Below are 15527 nucleotides of genomic sequence, written 5' to 3'. Positions count from 1 at the left end.
GTCCTTTGGTAATATCTAAACTATCTTTAATTTCATTGATACTATTTTTTAGGGGTGGGGTGGGGCAGAGGGAGACAGAGAGAATCTTAAGAAGACTCTATGCTCAGTGCAGAACGCTTCTTGGAACTTGATCTCATGACCCTGAGATAATGACCTGAGCCGAAATCAAGAGTGGATGCTTAACCAACTGGGCCACCCAGGTGCCCCATGCTATTTTTCAGTTTCACTATAGATAATAAACGATTCTTGATGTCTTATATGTATAAATCAGGTGTTTGTGTGTATAAAGAGCATATGCTCATAGAGATAGACCTGTGTATAATGTACATAAAGCCCCAACACCAAAAAGCTACATACACAATCCTCAACCCCAAGAAGCTACTTAGTGCCTAGCACAAAGTGCTATATAAATATTAAACAAATAAAATAAAACGTTCAATAAATGTTTATTTTTATAATGTTTTAAAGTAAGATTATAGATTTTAGTAGGTGGAGAGATCTCTCTGCCACTTTGAAATGGTTTCAATGACGAATGATACACGAAGAGACAAAACTTGAGCTACATATCAAAGGCAGAAGAGAAGCGAAAAGATACAGGAGGACATTCAAGTGGATAGAATGGAACGTGTCCTACCAGTGCAGGCTTGGTCCCAAGACAAATTGGTTTTCAAGCAGCAAACATAAAGGGAAGGGGATGGAGGATGCTGGGATGGAAGCTGCACAAACTGGCCTAGCAACAAGATGTGGAATCACCACCAATCAAACTCAAATGGCGAAGGGATATGGCATGGTGAATATGGACACCTTTGGAGTTGAATTTTGGTATCACCGGGGAAAGGTAACTGCGCTTTCCAGGAAGTTGTGATGTTCACTGATCACAAATGTCAGTTTTTATTTTTGGGTCATGAGTATATTATGGAAGACCTCTGGCAGTTGTTCACCTCACACCCTCTGGTGAGTTACCAGTGAGCTGTGAAGCTGGCACTCACCAGCAGTCAAACTGTGTACGCCAGTCCCCTCGATGGCCAGGGTCTTGTACCCTCTTGTTCTGTTTCCTCATAAGACTACCTCCTAGATGATGTCCTGGTACTTAACGAGTTGGATGCCTCTATTTTGTTTGCAGTTTTTCACCCTATTTATCATCAGCTTCATGGCCTCCTTCTTTACCTTTACCACTTTATTTGGTATGATTTATCTTTATTCTTTCCAGGAAACAGCTCTGGTCATCTGGTCATTCAGCTCTGGTTTTGGGGACCCCACTACACAGATGTCTATCTGGCCCCCCATAGATGGAATCAAAATCCAGTGGCTGTGGGTTAGAGAACCAGGACCCACGAACCCAGCCTGCCTTGGACGGAAGCTGACAAGAGCCAGGCAGGGGATTAAGAAAGCCAGAGCTCAGAACAGAACTTCAATATTAACAGGAAAGGGGAGTTCAAACAAAAGCTTTGAGGTGGAAGCTCTGTACCACGGGGTCAACGTGTCAAAGGGCTCAGGAAGGCTGTGCTTTTGGAGCTCATAATAGATTTTCATTTTACAAGGAGGGATTCCAACTTCCACATCATATAAAGTGATTATCCATTTTTAGTTAAGGCATTAGGAAGAACTGAGCTCCCAGCCTGAGGCACTTTTCTGTACGCCCAAAAAAGCCTAGAAGTAGAAGCTGAGGAGGGTTAATAAAGAAAAATGTGGAGGCATATTCCTGTCTGTGTACTTGTGAAAAATAAATAGGGAATCACAGCATAGGGTCGAGTTGACTAGTACTAGCAGATAAGATTAGGGCCAGGAATAGCAGGCCTTTAATGGCAGGAAAGGGGTTTGGATTGCTTTTCGGGCAGGGGAATTACTGAATATTTTGAGTACTGATGTGTGTAAAGATAAGCTGGCAGTTGTCTGTGAGCTGAAATATATCAAGAGAACAAGAGAAGAGCCCAATTAGTATACTCTTTATTCACTGAGACAACAATATGAGTTTTAGCTTTTTCAGTGCCTGACATTAAGTAGGTACTTAATAAATATTTATGTAATGAAAGAATAAAGTAATTAATTATAGAATTAGTAGATAAATTCAAGTTCAACTAATCTAACCCTTTGTTTGTTGTATTAACTGATCTGAAAGCTAATCTGACTATCTGCCTCCCCCTTCCTCCCCTTTTTTTCCCCAAAGGAATTTATTGAATCCCCTGCAGGGGAGCAGCAGGCAGGCAGCAAAGGGGAGCCTGTCTGCCAGGAGGCAGTGGTGGGAGGCTATAGTTAGGGGAGCAGTGAGGGAGTACGGGAACTTAAAGAATTTTCCTTTTTTGGTACCTGTGCCCGGTTGTAAGTAGCCCATTGGTCAGCTAGGGCCTGTGGATATTTTAAGGCGGATTTCTCAGTAAGCCTGTTTGCATTCAGCCCAGTGGTCACAGTGGGCCCCTTTACCTTACTGTAGTGTCCATTACTCAAGCCTGTTGCCTAAAACCGGCCTCTACATTCCCCCCCTGACAGACAGTGACAAATTTTTGGCATTTGGTTGGAGGTCTCATCTTTAGTAGCCGCTTCCTGCTGGATTGGGGGTGGTTGGGGGGGCTGAAACTATCCCTACCTAACCTTGTTGATCCATCAGGGGTCCTATGCAATTATAGATCAGAGCATGGTATTATATTAGTATGCTGATAAGCAGTTTGAGTGAAATTCATTGAAGGCCAGGTCCTTGGCATTTAGTGGGGGGACCCTCTGATGGTATGGGCTGGAATCCTTGTTGAATCACTATTGTATATGGATTTATTGGATTAACTAAGACATGTAGGGGCATATTTTGTCTGTAGATCAAAATGGCAGTTGGATACCCAGGAACAAAGGAAAAAAGGGGGGTCTGAAAGAAATTAGGTGGCTAAGACTCAGCCAGCAACAGGAAAGGGTCCCAACCAAGTCCTTAATGATTTGTAGATTTGCCCTGGATGAGCCAATTGCACTGAATGTTGGGAAGGGAGGCCTCAAGGGGGGCAAAGAAGGCAAGGAGGGGAAAGGGGTTCTTTGCCCTCACAGGCACAGTTAGCCACCCTGGTCAGATGTCTTCACTTGTCTCAGGAGTACTAGGGTTAGGCTGATGAAGGGACAAAAAGAGAGGAGAGGGAGGGAAGGATCCCTTCCAAAGGTGGGAGGGGAAATCTCTCATCCTTTTGGGCAAGGGCCATCTGGTGGATTCCCCCCTGGGCCTTCAGATCCTCAAGGAGTCCCCTCACCCAGAGGTCTTCATTTTCCCAAGGAGTACTAGAACTGGTCCACCAGGGGGAAGTCCCAAGAAATTCCTGGTGAACCCAGGGAGAGCCCTGGACCTGTAAGGCATGGGTTCCCTGTGAGGGCCACCAAATATGGGGTGACCTGATTGAGGGGAGACTGCACAGGTGGCAAAAGAATTCACCCAACACAGAACAAAGGAGATAGAAGTTTATTGAATACATTGCAAGGGAGCAGCAGGCAGACAGAAAAGGAGAGGCTGCCTTGCCTATTTCTTGTCATACAGAAAATCAGTATTGTTGAAGCAACATGTCTTATTTGGTTTGGTGGCATTTTCCAATTCTAGGAGGGTTTGTGTTTATTTTTTTATTTTTTTTTTTTAGGTTTGTGTTTATAATAAGCTGAAAGAGGAATTCAATGTCCTTGTCTTCTTTCCTTTGTATGTGATGACCACACATTAGTCATAGACCTCTGAAGTCATATCAAATCAATATCACTGCCTCAGAGAGATCTTACCCCCAAAGAGTACACCCATGCTGTTGTTATACATTCCGCTAGCACCTGTAACATTTTGTTTGAAGGACTCCTTGCATGGTCAATTACTTTTCCAATATCTATCTATTATCTATCTATCTATCTATCTATCTATCTATCTATCTATCTATCATCTATCATCTATCTATCTAAGAGAGACAGCAAGAGTGAGAGAGAGCATAGAGGGAAGAAGGGGAAGCAGACTCCTTACTGAACAGAGAGCTTGACGAGGGGCTCAGTCCCAGGACCCCAGGATCATGACCTGAGCCAAAGGCATACACTTAACCCACTGAGCCACCCAGGCACCCCTACATGGGCAGTTACTTATTAACATTTATAAGAAGTTCTCTGCCTCATGTACTACTGAATCCCCAGAGCTTAGCATAGTCCTGACACAGAATGGGTGTTCTGTAAATATTTATTCACCCCACAGTTTGCTATTGGTTGTCCGCAGCATAAAAGACACTATTCTAGACATCAGTGTTACACTAATCAAATAGATGGAGACCTCTCTCATGATGGAGTTTCCATTAGTAGCAGGAGGGACACAAATAATACACATATAAAAAATAATATGAAATATGTCAGTGGTCATAAATGTGTTGACAAAAAACCAAACCGAGTCAGGGGGCGGGTTGGAGAATGTTACATTAGAAATGGTGTTTAGAGTATTTTCTCCATGAAATGATATTTGAGCAGAGGGTGGCATGAAGCGAGGGAGCAAAATAGTATACATGGGAGAAGAGATTCCAGGCCAAGAGTGACTGTTAAACCGAGTTAATTCTTTGCTTAAGGAAATCAGGGTATCTCTTAGGGATCAGGATCCTTTTACACTTTCCAAAACAATTCACGAAGAAGCTTGAAGAGCAACTTTGTTGTTTGCAGATAAGATTATGTTTTCTTTGAAATTGGAATGAAATCGGCATAGGATTGGATACATATGGGGGCAGATCTAGGTTTCATGTAGCCCAAAGCTTATGTGGTTTGGAAGAGTAAGAGTAAATGTTCTGTTTTCATGAATTCTACAAAACATATGACCAAGTGAATATTGCCAGGGCTTTGGAAAGTGAGATCTGAAAACTTCAGCTTTATTAGCTTCATGGCACCTCTACCTCTGGACATGCTATGCATCTGTGAAGAAAAGAAATCATTACTTTTTCTATTGTTTCTTCTGTTTATGTCCTAATAAGGAAATGGCAGTTTGAGGTTAGCATAGTGGTTTTTCTAGGCAAGCACCTAATAAATAATTGTACAATTCCATTCTAGCACAAGGAAACCAGGCCATTTTGGTGATGTGGATAAAGCACTTGGGTGAGACTCAAGGGCTCTAATTTTAGTTCTGTCATTTGCTAGCTCTGGGAACAAAAGACAGACCAACCAACCAATCTGACATTTTTTTCCCTTTTATGTGAAAACGTTACCTTCCAGTAGTGCTTCGCTGAGTAGTTTTAAGGCATTTACCATGTTAGAACACTACCTGTACTACACTTTATAGTTTTATAAAATCATTCATAATATTTACTTAAATTGATTTAAAGTAGCTATGTCATATCACTATGAATACTAGAAAAAATTATTGATACTGAAAACCTGGCAAAAAGCTTTTGATAAAAATATAGTATTATTAGACCCTAGTTATATTTCTAGCTTGAAAACATGTTTGAATTTAAAGATGTTTTGTGTATATTATAAAGGGAGATTATCAAGTATCAGGCTGTTGGTAAATATCTGCCCCAAACTGAGCCATTTTAAATGATATTATAATGAACTGATAGAGAATTACAAATAAATAATATTGGTAAATAAATATAACACCTTATTATTCAGAGTTATTAATGATCTCCATGTATGCACCCCACCTAAGATAGTTTTGGGCACCGTTAGGATTGTATATTCACATTTTATTTAGTCATTTTTTCCTTAAATTTCCATTAAGGAGGGATCAGCAGACCGCAGCCTGTAGGTCAAATCTGACCAGCTGCCTGTTTTTGTAAATATAGTTTTATGGGAATACAGCCTTGGCCATTTTTAATGCATTATCTATGGTTCCTTTTACACTTTTCTGGCATAGTTCTGAGGGAAACTAAGACCTGTTAAAATATTCAACCCTTTACAGAAGAAGTTTGTTGACTCGTGCATTAAAAAAGAGAGTGACTTCGTTAAGCTTTGTGTCTCTCTGGTCTTTGTATTTTCTGTGATTAATATGAGTACAGGTTCAATCAATTTTTTTAGAGTAAAAGCAGATTGCCTACACTTAGGTGTCTAATAGACACCTCAGACTCAACATGTGTAAAACAAAACGACTGATTTTCGCCATGTGAAAACCTTTTCCATCCGCACTTGATGCCATCTCCAATCTTTTAATTGCTAAGGTGAAAAACTTTGGAGTCATCCTTTACTCCTTTTTCTTTCTTAAATTCATATTCAGTCCATTGGGAAAATCTTGCCAGTACCTTTCAAACAAATGCAGAATCTGAGCCCTTCTCACCCCATTTGATACCGTTGTCCTCACTAAAACCATCATTACTTCTCCGTTGACTTGCCATTATTGCCTACTTGTTTTTACCCGGACTCTCCATCATCTAATTTCAACAAAACACCCAGCCAACTCATTTCACTTGTGTCCTTAAAACCTTCCACTCTATTCAGAGTGAAATCCAAAGTCATTTTAAGGGTCTGTAGGTCCCAGTGTAATGTGGTTCCTGTTACCTCTCTTGTGGCATCTTCTGTTGACCTTCCCTCCCTCTGTCCATTTGCACTGATCCCTACTTGCCAGCACATCAGTCCCACTCCCTTCTCCCTGGCTCTTTCTTCTACCTGGACTGCTTCACTGTCTTACGTCCACTGTTCTCATTTTATTTTTGGGTTTTTGCTCAAATGTTACCTCTTAATTGAAGCCTACTGAGGACACTGTCTTTAAATTTGCAATCCTTTACTCCAGTAAGCTGTAGTCATATGGTCTACCCCTGAGCTGTACCCTCTTATCGCAGTAATCTGGATCCCCATTGCTTGCTTTCCTTTTTATTTTTCCATAGAATTCATCCTCCTTTAACATACAATATGTGTATATTGTATGTTAATATAGAAATATAATGTATTTATTTATGGTTATGTTATTACAGTTTGTTTCTCCTCACTATAATGTAAGCACCATGAATATGAGGATATTTGCTGTTTGATTTACTCATATATTTCAAGCATCTCAAAAAGTGCCTAGAACATAGTAGACTATTGATGTACTATGAATTCATTTTTTTGAGTAAATGAACAAATCTAAAAGCTTTTTAAAAATATTTTATTTATTCATGAGACACACAGAGAGAGAGAGAGGGAGAGAGAGGCAGAGACACAGGCAGAGGGAGAAGCAGGCTCCATGCAGGGAGCCCAATGTGGGACTCGATCCTGAGACTCCAGGATCACGCCCTGGGCCAAAGGCAGATGCTCGCTCAATCACTGATCCTCGAGGCATCCCTAAAAGCTTTTTTTTAAAAAAAATTTTTTGAAAAGATTTTAATATCTAATTGTCACGTAATTTGTTAAAAGTTCCAACCAGAATTTTTTCAATATGTATTCAGGTTTTTCAAATTTAGAAGTGGACTAGAAGAGAGCTACCAAAGTTTTCTTAAGCATGAAAAGGAAAGCTAAATTTTATATATGTAAGATTAGATAATTCAGTTATTAAACACCTCATTTGCTTCTTAAGTGTTAATTTTTCAAAAAAAATAAGTCACTCAATTTCATATTTTCTTCAATGTATTTATAATTAGCAATGCCTAGTTAAATCATTTATGGTATTTGGCTGTCTCTTTCTATAATCAGGAAAGACTCCTATAACTTTAACCTTGTCTCAGAAGTTTTATTGTATCTTGGCTCTAAAAGAAAGTAGGCAGTCCCAGGAGGAAACTGCTTCCCGAGCATCCATCTCTGGTGGAAGATGTATTTTCTCTCATATCTCATGTGACCTGGTAGCTATGAGGTAGTAGATGTGTCTCTTTAGCTCTCCATTTCTTCTCTTGCAAAAATCCTGTACAATTGAGGCTTCTGCCATCATTCTATCCCTTACTGCTTTCACCCCCAAAAGTTCTAGAAATTCCCATTATTCCTTGAAGACCTTAAGCTCTGAATCACCTCTTTCTACTTCAACCTAACAGCTGTCATCATTTTTGTTTGCTTCTAAATTCCTGTGCATCACCACATTTCAGGACATCTGCCTCTCTTGTGACCATTTGTTAATTTTTAGTCACTCATCTCTATATCTTCAATTCTCACCTCCAAAATCTCAGGTGCCAACACCACACTATGTGATCACCATCTTCTCTCTGCCATATTCCTTTCTCAGTAACATCCTGATCTCATATCCAGTGATCCTACAAGTTTCTCATTATTCTGTAGTCATACCTCATTCTCTCTTCTTTCTTGGCACAGCTTATGTTTCAAAACATTATTATAATTGCTCACTTTGCATTGTTTTCTCACTATTAATGTTTTTATTTCCACTCTGAAGTCCATGGCCCATTATTCTATCACTTTCTTGAAACATATCCCAATGACCTTGACACTTTCTTAATTCCTCCATAAAGTACCAGCCATGGGTGAATTCAGTCATTCATCTTCTCAGTGCCTGCACACAGGCCCCTGCATGAAGCTGCATGTTCACCAGAACATTCCCTTCACTTGAAATTAATTGTTCCAAACATTTGACTTGATTGACCACTTCCTCACCTTGAAGTACTCCTCCTTCTTGATTTTAAGAAACCATAATCTCCTAGTATTCTCTTACCTACTTGGCCACTTTATTTTAGTCATAATTATCGGCTACTTCTTGTTCACAATACATCTACAAATTAGTATTTTTTTTTCAGGAATTTGTTCCAGGTCTTTTATTTTTTTAATAAACTCTCGACCTAGACGATGTCATCTAGTTCCCAAAATGTCAGTACACTATCTACATCACAAAAAAGATTCCAGGGGTGCTAGGGTGGCTCAGTTGGTTAAGCATCCATCTCTTAATTTTGGCTCAAGTCATGATCTCAGGATCAGGAGATCCAGCCCTGAGACAGGTTCCCCGCTCAACACGAGGTCTGCTTGAGAATCTCTCTCTCTATCTCTCCCTCTGGTCTTTGTCTCTTTCTTAAATAAATAAGTATAAATAAAGGAAATATTTTTTAAAAAATTCCAATTATATGTCCTCTTCCAAGCTTAGGCAGTTCTTATTGACATCATCACATGTGTCTCATAGACCTGCCAAGCTTATATGGCCAAAAGCTAACCCTCTTCTTTTCTTTTTTTTTCTTTTTTTTCAGTTTTATTGAGATATAATTGACATATAGTACTGTACAAGTTTAAGGTATATAATGACTTTACTTAATTGTGTAAGCTAACTCTAATTTCTCCCAAATTGAATCTTTCCTAAGTATTCCTCATCTTAGCAAGTGGCACTAGTGTCTTCTCACTTGTTCAGTTCTTGGTTCCTTTCTCTTTCTCATCCCCCACATACATACAGTCCAGGTGTCAGCCCCATTGACTTTACTTTTATTATATACCTTGTAAGATATTTATCCCAGCTCTCATCTCCTCTTGCTTAGATGACTGTGGCAGCCTCTGACTTGCCTTCTTTCTTTTGTTGCTCTATCAACCAGAGCAATCTTTTTATGGTATGTATCTTATATTGCCACTTTCCATTATTCAAAGCATCTCTAGTGGTTCTTGGACCTGCAGTTATTGAAATTGAGAGTCCTGCTAATCTCAACACCCTCACCTCCTGCTCTTTTCCACTTTAACCTACACTGGTATTTCTGTTCTGTAAATACATCAATGTGTATATGGCTTCAGGGCTTTGCAAAACCAATTCTTCCTGTAGGGCCTTTGCACAATTCCCCATTTAAGACCTTTGTGTTCACAATCTGTTCTCTCTTTTTCAAAGTTATCTCCTTCTCCTCTGTTGCATCTTGACTAAATAGCTCTTTTGAAGATAGGTCTTTCTATTATGTCGTAGGAAGCACTGCTCCCACTTGAAACCTGCTCATCTTTTTTTTTTTTTTTTAAGATTTTTAATTTATTTATTCATGACAGACACACAGAGAGAGAGAGGCAGAGATACAGGCAGAGGGAGAAGCAGGCTCCATGCAAGAAGCCTGATGTGGGGCTCCATCCTGGGTCTCCAGGATCACACCCCAGGCCAAAGGTGGCACTAAACCAGTGGACCACCAGGGCTGCCCAAACCTGCTTATCTTTTTATCGCAAAAACTGCTCATTTCTTTTATAGCATGTATATATGTTTTAAATAATTTATTTGTTGATTATTATTATTATTATTTTAAATATTATTTGAGAGAGAGAAGAGAGCATGAACAGGGGGAAAGGCAGAGGGAAAGGGAAAGGGAAAGAATCCACAGCAGACTCCTGCTGAGCACAGAGCCTGATGCAGGGCTCAATCCCACGACCCCAAGATCATGACCTGAGCTGAAATCAAGAGTCAGTTGCTCAAGCAACTGAGCTACCCAGGTGCCTCTGTTGATGTTATTATCATGAAAGCTTGCTCACTTCTTTCCTTGTGCTTATACATGTTTTCAATGATTTATTTATTATTTATTTGTTGGTTATTATTATTACATGCTTTCCTCATTGTGTTGAAAAATATCTATGAAGGCAGGATCATGTATTTTACTAACCATGGCATGTTGGTTGCTAAACATAGTGTTTGACATTCAATATTTGTTAATCAACATTTTTGAATCACAGAATGAATGTGTGTGTTTTTATAGAAAAGTAAGTAAGTGGTAAGACACAGATGATTGCTATCGGGCTTCACAGACTTTAGGGCGCTTACTTTTAAGTATTATGATTTACTTTAAATTTTAGGTATCTTGTCTAGAAAAAATTCATCCTGCTAGTGTTGACCTGAAAGCAAAGATTGTAGATGCAAATTCCCTCTTTTATTGTAACTCTACTTGTTCTTTAATGCCAAATGTGTATTCCCTCTTGAAAACTTTTTGACTGGCTTCATCTATACTCATTTCTCCTCCTCCCAGTTCCTATAGCTTTCATTCTCCATAATGCTTGTTGGGGGCTTATATTTTCTTTTAAATTGTTGCTCACATTTTGATATATATATGTCCTGATTTTAAAAGTAGAATCTACTAATTTTTAATTCCCACAATTACTTTAGCACCCAATAATTAATGTCTAATAGTCAGAAAATTGCATCGTCCATCACTTTATTTATGCTATTTATAAATGCCATTTGAGATCACAATTATCAAGTTAAGCCAGTGATAAGTAATTTCACACACATATAAATTCACATAATCAGGATAAAGCTCTGATTCAAAATGAGGATATTATGGGGCAATATCCTTCACCAGCCTCCAGATATTACCTCACCTCATTAGTCTTCTGTCTATAGCTCAGCTTCACAATAAACAATGAACTTTGCTTCACACTCCATATCTATCAACTGGTTATTGTGTTTTGGGGTAGTTGTGTTTTGGGAGGTCCAGTGATAGTCTTTGTGTTATGTTGCAGGCAGTAATCTCAGACTCTGGTCCACCTAATATTTGTTGAATAAATAAACATTTTCTAGCATGTGACTTAGGGTAAGAGGTTTTGTGGCACCACCACAGCCACTGCTGTTACCACTAATAGCAGTCACACTAGCAGAAAATCCAACATTAGACATCATTTGAAATCACTTGCACTGTTCCTGTCTTCTCTAGTCTGTCAGAGAATAACATCAGAGAACACAGTGTGCATATTTCTTTATCTTTTGATCACAACCTCAATAATATTTGCCCAAGTCTTTCTGTTAATAGTGACATGCCTCCACTTCGTTTCACCTGTGAAGAACCTGTCTGAGAATTGATGGATCTGGACGAGAGGGTAGCCAATTAGGTAATGGCCTCCAGCAAGAGCGGACTCTGTAGAAGACTCGCCTTTGAACTGTGTGGAGTTAAACTAGAAGGCACAGCTGTTACATAAATCAGAGAGAAAAGAACAAGGTTACACCTGTAGCTTGGCTCAACAGCTATATTTTCTTAGCTCAAATAGTAGAGTAGTTTAATGATAGCTAATACAATACTCGGATTAATTAAGTAATCTTGACTTTGATTATTTAGGTAACTCAAGAAAGTGGGGAATTATATCCAAAATTAAACTGTTAATTTCAGAAATGGAGTCATTGTCTTAAAGTGTTCCTACCAGAAAAATAGCTCACAGGGAATCAGTTACAAAAGGTCTTAACAGTTTAATGGCAAAGAAAATTATCAGCAGAGCCCATGGTTATAAATTTAAAGCCAGAGATCTACTTTATTAAGTAGGTACAGAGAGTATCTCACTAAGTTTGGAAACATCTTTCTATAGGGATTTTTAATTAAATATTTTATTAATTTATTCATGAGAGAAAGAGAGAGAGAGAGTCAGAGGGAGAAGTAGGCTCCATGCAGGGAGCCCAATGTGGGACTCGATCCCAGGACTCAAGGATCACACCCTGAGCTGAAGGCAGATGCTCAACAACTGAGCCACTCAGGTATCTCAGGAAATTGTTTTCTAACTACCTGTTCCAATCTAAACTTGGCTCTGACTTGATAAAAAGAACTGACTTGTAAAAGGAACAGATGAAAGTCTGTGTCTACCTGGTCCTAATAAATTACTGTTAAACTTTTTGCCATAGCAGAGCTTATCCATACCTTAAAATGGGTACCAGGGTTGGTTGCTAAAACTAGAGACATGCTGTGACAAAATCTCTAGCCGTTCCCAAGAATGTGTACATTTATCACAGGCATCCCAGGATCTCATTATTTTTCTTTCACTGATGTATGTCTTTTGTCTTCAGAAATACTAAAAATTAAAGTATATGCAATAGTGTTACAATTTTAATGAGGAATAATAAAATGTGAAAAGTCAAGTTTTTATTACACACATATAACTTTCTTAGCATTTAAATACAGTGGAATTGATTTGCTGCTGATCCTCAGGGTCCAGGGAAAATTTTGCAAAGGTAACAAAGTACAGTGAACTGTACCATGGTTTTATCATTTTAATCTCTCTCTGAAGATATAAACTGAGCCCTTGGAAACCCAATTCAATCATCCAAAATATACAAAGTTCAAAGTATGAAATAAGTGGTATCTTTCATCAATCCTATTAATTTCAAAATTTAAGATGCTCACCTTTAGTATGCTCATTTGTGCTAGAAAAGAAACAGTAATATTTATGATTCATATTCTTGGCATGTGAACTCATACTCACTAAAAATAATCCAATACTGAATATACTGAATTAAATATATAAGCTATCACTGAAGGAAAAAAAAAAACCTAAAAGTATAAAATAAGTCCTTATTTGTGAATGAATTAATACACATTACTTTTGGCACATATTGGGTATGTTGTATCTTAGATAATGATAATTTACATGTGTGGTGCTTTGCAGTTTACAAAGTACTTCTATATACATTTTCTTATATGATCTCCAGTAAGCCCTGTGGGGATGGCTAAGCAGGCATTTTTATTATCTAAAAAGAAATTGAGTCTCAGAAGGGTTATTTGATCATTTCACACAGCTAATAGGTAACAGAACCAGGATTTGATAGAACACAGAATCACATAATGGTAATAAATACCATTACATTCATTTTCTCCAAACCTCCAGCAGTATTGTCTATAAATGCTATTAATTGAAGGACTATTTTAGAAAGGAATACATCCCTGGAGATTTCATCAAGGTTTGCCAAATAACTTGGTAGATATTTCCGTGGTATTTTGTGCAGTAACTTGTTTTTCCGCTAAACTGTATCCTCAAGATTTATCTCTCTGTGTTTAACTAGATGTATTGTTTCAAGGATTGTGTCCTCTGGCTTCCATCAGGGATAAGTGACAGCTGTCTGTGCATTAATGAAGCACGAAGGCTGTTTTCCATCAGAAGGAGGAACAGATCATCGCTTTTCACCCTCATCCTTTGAACTATTTAATTTTACAGCCATCCAAGTCAACTTTTATTCTTTTAGTATGTGTTCTAGAATTTTAAAAGGAGAGAAGACAGAAAAGTTCAGCACCTAAGTAGACAGCTTTTGTCAAATCTAACTCCTACATTGTTTTACAAGATTCCTTTTGTTCTGTGGTAAATGGCAGTGCCTTTCACTGTAAAAGTAATTTATAAATATCTCCTTTTGGTGTAGACTTCTGTGTTTCTGATAGAACTCTTAAGTTTTGTTCAGACTATATTTTTCCCTTTGGGGAACAGGAGTAGAACATTTTAATCCCTGACATTAATTCAATGTGTTACTATCAAATGGTTGGTAAAATGGGAAACGGACATGCAAAAATCATTCTTCAGCTTTTCCCTCCATTTTAATTAAATGGTGTAGTTGGAAGAAATGTGATCTTCTGAGTTCTGATTGGGAAAGACAAAGAGAGCAGCCCCTGCCATTCAGAAGCCTGCCTGGCACTCATAGCTAGGTTGTATTATTCTCCAACTAGACATAAACCATCTCACAGAATACCAACCTCAGACAGAGTTACCCTGAGATCATGATAAAAGGAGATAAAGCAAAGCCACGTCATAATTCTGTCTAAACACAAAAAGAGTCACAATGCAACCCACAAAATATCAAACACCCCCTTATTCATCCAAAATGTATGACTGCTACCTTTTTAAAAATTGGTTACAGCTTTGTCTTCATTCTAATCTCACCTTCTTTTTTTCTTTTTGTTTTAAGATTTTATTTATTTATTTATCAGAGAGAGAGAGAGAGAGAGAGAGAGAGAGAGAGAGAAAGCACACATGAGCCAGGGGAGGCAGATGGAGAGGGAGAGGCAGGCTCTCTGCTAGCAGGGAGCCCGAAGTGGGGCTCGATTCCAGGACCCTGAGATCATGACCTGAGCTGAAGGCAGACTCTTAACTGACTGAGCCATGCGGGCACCCTCACCTTTTTTTCAATAAGGTTTATTGAGATACCCAATCACAGATATTCCCCTGCTTTCTGACAGCATTTAATGTTGAGCAAATCCCTGCCTCTCTAGATCCTCCCCCAAATCACCCAATCAAGACAAAAATCCTATGATAGATTCTCCCTCTCTCTCTCTCTCTCTCTTTTTTAAAGATTTTATTTTTTTATTTGACAGAGAGAGAGCATGAGTGGGGAGGGGCAGGGGGAGAGGGAAAAGCAAACTCCCCGCTCAGCAGGGAACAAGAGGCAAAGCTGGATCCCAGGACCTCCCCACCTCAGAGATCACAACCTGAGTTGAAGTCAAATGCTTAACCCACTGAGCCACCCAGGCACCCCATGATAGGTTCTTTTTAAGCATCTTTTATTGAGATACCCTGTGATTCCCAGTGCATTATATGTTCAACCAAACCTGCTCCAACTAGAGATATATTCCTGGTGGTCTTTAGCTGCAGAACATGGAGATTATTTATATATATATATATATATATATATATATATATATAAGATAAAAGAGATTTATTTATTTTATCTTTGTCTCAGCTTCTTACTAGTTACTTGAAATCAAACATTATTTAGGCACTCTGGTCTTTGTTTCTTCTCTATAAAATGGAGATATTCTTATTCACCATAAGACTATTAAGGTATTAGTTAAGATAAACAATATAAAATACCCTAATGGTGCTATAACATAAGTATTAAATATAACTTTTCCCATTTCATATTTTTATATTTTCTTCCTTCTCTTTCTGATTTTCCCACAGTCATGTCTTCTCAATTGTTTGATCTATGTTTTGTAACTCATATGATTTAAAAATAGTTTAAGAAACCT

This window comes from Vulpes lagopus, chromosome 3, assembly GCF_018345385.1.
Source record: "Vulpes lagopus strain Blue_001 chromosome 3, ASM1834538v1, whole genome shotgun sequence".
NCBI classification, from domain to species: domain Eukaryota; kingdom Metazoa; phylum Chordata; class Mammalia; order Carnivora; family Canidae; genus Vulpes; species Vulpes lagopus.
This window is presented reverse-complemented; position numbering follows the sequence as displayed.